The following is a 3,926-nucleotide window of genomic DNA, read 5'->3' as shown; positions in this document are numbered from 1 at the left end:
ATCTAAAGGACTTAGTCTTAATTATTGGGCAGAAGCAATTAACTATGCAAATTACATAATAAATCGCACTCCTACTAAGGTTTTAAAGAATATCACTCCACAAGAAGCATGGAGCTCAAACAAACCAGATGTAAGTCACTTTCGTGTTTTTGGAAGTGAAGCATGGGCCCATATTCCAGATGAGAAACATAAAGCTTTAGAACCAAAGAGTGAAAAATGTATTTTTGTTGGATATTCTAAAGATTGTCAAAGGATATAGACTTATTCCACTTAAGTCCAAAAATGTTATCATTAGAAGAGATGTAAAGTTTGATGAAAATATATCGGCTTGCGAGCCTAGTTCGGTGGATGTGCCACCTCTCCCTATCTCTTCTACTTTTGAAAATATTTCTTCTTCAGATGATGAAAGCGAGGATGAAAATCTTCCCCCACTTTCTCAGGATCCTCCTTCAGCTCCTCAGCTTCCAAAATGGGTCCGTGCTACTCGGGATGTAGTAGGTGATCTTGCCGGTGATCCTACAGATCAGCGACGTACACGTTCTCAGTTCGAGAGAGCCTCTTCTTTACTGGCTCAAGCTTCATTGAATTATGATCCTGACACCTTTACAGAAGCTTCAGGCCATCCAGATTGGGAAGCAGCTACAAATGAAGAATATCATTCATTATTGGCAAATGATACATGGGATCTTGTTCCTCTACCAAAGGGACAAAAACTTGTTAGATGCAAATGGGTTTACAGAACCAAGTATGGACCAGATGGGAAAGTTGATAAACATAAAGCTCGTCTTGTTGCGAAGGGTTTTTCACAAGTTGAAGGCATTGACTATACTGAAACCTTCTCCCCTGTTGCCAAAATGAACTCTATCCACCTTGTTCTTTCCCTTGCTGCCTCTTTCAAATGGGAAGTTCATCAGATGGATGTTAAATCCGCCTTCTTGCCTGGGGACTTGCATGAATAAATCTATATGGAACAACCTATTGGCTTTATACAAACAAACTCCAGCCTTGTATGTCGGCTTAAGAAATCCCTTTATGGTCTCAAGCAAGCTCCTCGAGCTTGGTATGCCAAAATGGATAACTTTCTTTTAGAATCTGGCTTCTCTAGGTGTCATTCTGACAATACTGTCTACACCAAGAAAGTGGGAAAGTCTCTTATCATTCTTGTTCTTTATGTTGATGATCTTATCCTGACTGGTAGTGATCCCAACCTTATAAACCATGTGAAGTCTAGCCTTAAAAGGAAGTTTGAAATGACAGACTTAGGACACTTACATTGTCTTCAAGTCTTGCAATCCAAGGAAGGTATTTCCCTTTCTCAGTCCAAGTATGCCTGTGATATTCTATGCCACTTTCACATGGAAGACTGTAAGCCAGCCCCTTCTCCCTTTCAGTCTGGAGTCAAACTTTCAGTTACTTGTACTTCTCCTGAAGTTGATGCTACCTTATACCGTCAACTTGTAGGAAAACTTTTGTATCTAACCCATACTCGTCCTGACCTTTCCTTTGCTGTTGGCCTTGTTGCTCGGTTTATGCAAAACCCACGCGAAAGTCATTGGAAAGCAGCTAAAAGAATACTTCGTTATGTTCAAGGTACAGTTCAGTTTGGGATTCATTACAGTGCCGAAGCATCTCCTCTATTGGTTGGTTTCACTGATTCCGATTGGGATGGTGACCCTGATGATGGGAAGTCTACTGCAGGTTATGTGTTCACTCTTGGTTCAGGACCTATTACATGGGCTTGCAAGAAACAAGGTGCCATTTCTCTTTCTTCAGCAGAAGCAGAATATCGTGGTGCCGTAGAAGCTAGTAAGGAAGCCTTGTGGCTTCGTCAGATCCTGTCAGAGTTTGGCTTTCAGCAGCAGCATTCGACTACACTTTGGTGTGATAATCAAAGTGCCATTCAGCTATGCAAAGATCCAGTCCAACATCAGCGTAGCAAACACATTGAACTGCACATGCACTTCATCAGAAAGCTCATTCACGACCATGTTCTTGAAGTGCAATATTGTTCAACAGATAATCAAGTTGCAGACATCTTTACAAAGGCTCTCACAGAGGCGAAGTTCACTAAACTTCGATTCATGGTTGGAGTTCAGGAAGTTGTCACTAAGGGGGGATAGGCTCTAGTGCCTCCTTCCTTCTCCTATTGTGTCATATTTGTAAATCCTTCAAGCCTATCCCAAGTTGTTCTTAAGGGGGGATGTTAGGATATTCCGACACATAGGAAATAGTTAAGTACAACTTGGTCTAGTATAGAGTTAGGTAAAGTGTGTTTCTTTACCTTGTACATTTTGTAACTTAAAATCCGACGGTCACGATATGTAGTGATCCGACGGTTCATTCTCTCCTCGGTATTACCGACACTTGATCCGTAGCTTAACGCCCGATTGGTCCATGATTTCTATTTAAAGCGCATGGAGGGTCATTTGTAGGGTAATCCGTCTATGAGAGAAGCATATGTAAATTTTCATTCTTTTATTAATAAATTGCCTAAAGTGGTCGCGTTGGCTCAGGCCGTGGACCATTTCCCTCTTTGAGGGTTTTAACCACGTCAAAATACTGGTGTATTGATCTGTGATCTATTTGTGAGCGGTGTCCTTGGGTGTTCTATCTGAGGAACTTACCCTGTAAATTCCTACACAACCAAGGCTTCAGGACTAATAACTCAACCCACCAAGGATCAAAAGTGTTTATCCAACCAAGGCTCCAGGACTAGTAACTCAACCCAAGATGTTACAAGGCTCTAGAGCGTTTGTCCAACCAAGGCTCCAAGAACTAATAACTCAACCCAAGCTAAGGAAACATGAGAACCAACCAAAACAAAACAATGATAATAAACCCACAATCACCATGTCTATCCAGGAAATGGAAAGGCTAGGAAATCCATTGTCAATCTAGGAAACCCTCCATGCCAATGATAGATCATGACCAAGAATGCACATGCACATGCCATGCATGTCCAAACTAGTGAAGAAACCATACATGCAACTTGGTACCTACAAGAAAATTTGATGTAGTTGATGATCCTGATGCCCTCTTGCGCTTTCCTACTCTTCCTTTACCTTCTTGCTCCAAAAATCCAAGTATGCCACACCCACCAAGAGTGCTCCAAGAAAACTCTAAGTACCTAAGAGTATGAGAGAGAGAGAAAGAGAATAATAAGAGAGCTCCAAAACTAAATTGATCGTCTTTACACTGACTAAGCTTGCCAACTGATCCTCAGAAGCCTTTTTATGAATGAGGCCTCTATTTTCTTCATTTTCTATTATTTTCCTTCATTTTCCTCCTCACATGCAACCTATGACCTTTCACCTTCCTTTTATCCTAATTTCCATTATTTTCATAAATAAAATGCCAATTAATGCCTCATTCCTTTCCAAAGCCTTAGTTATTGCCTTTTCCAATTTCATTAGCCATAATAAACCGAATCAACACCCATTAGGATGTTTCCCCCACCATTCAACTTGGAATACATGTCCCATCACCATGGCCTTATATAATTTTACATGGAATTTTCACCAGGGTTGTTACAGAACCCTCCCCCTTGGGGGAACACCGTCCTCGGTGTTCATTGACACCTATAACCAACAAGACTACTGAAAACAAAACATATTGCCCATGGAGCTTTATAAAACAGCTCGTTGCAGTATTTACAATGACCACTGCTAAAACATCACAAACATGTCGTTTACTAGAGCTTTATAACATAACTCATTACAGTATTTACAATAACCACATATACACATACACATTTTCTTCAACCAAGAAATAACCATACTGACTATGGAGCTTTATAAATCCAGCTTGATACAATATTTACAATAATACACACATATGCACATTTTCTCAACAAACAAATAAGAAGATATGATATTTGCATCTACAACAAGGGAATCCAGAGGCTCACACCTCCACCCTCAAAGTAA

This window comes from Pinus tabuliformis, chromosome 9 (genome assembly GCF_031772625.1).
Source record: "Pinus tabuliformis cultivar Carrire ecotype Pingquan chromosome 9, CPIR1, whole genome shotgun sequence".
In the NCBI taxonomy this organism is placed as follows: Eukaryota; Viridiplantae; Streptophyta; class Pinopsida; order Pinales; family Pinaceae; genus Pinus; species Pinus tabuliformis.
Note: the sequence above shows the minus strand (reverse complement) of the source record.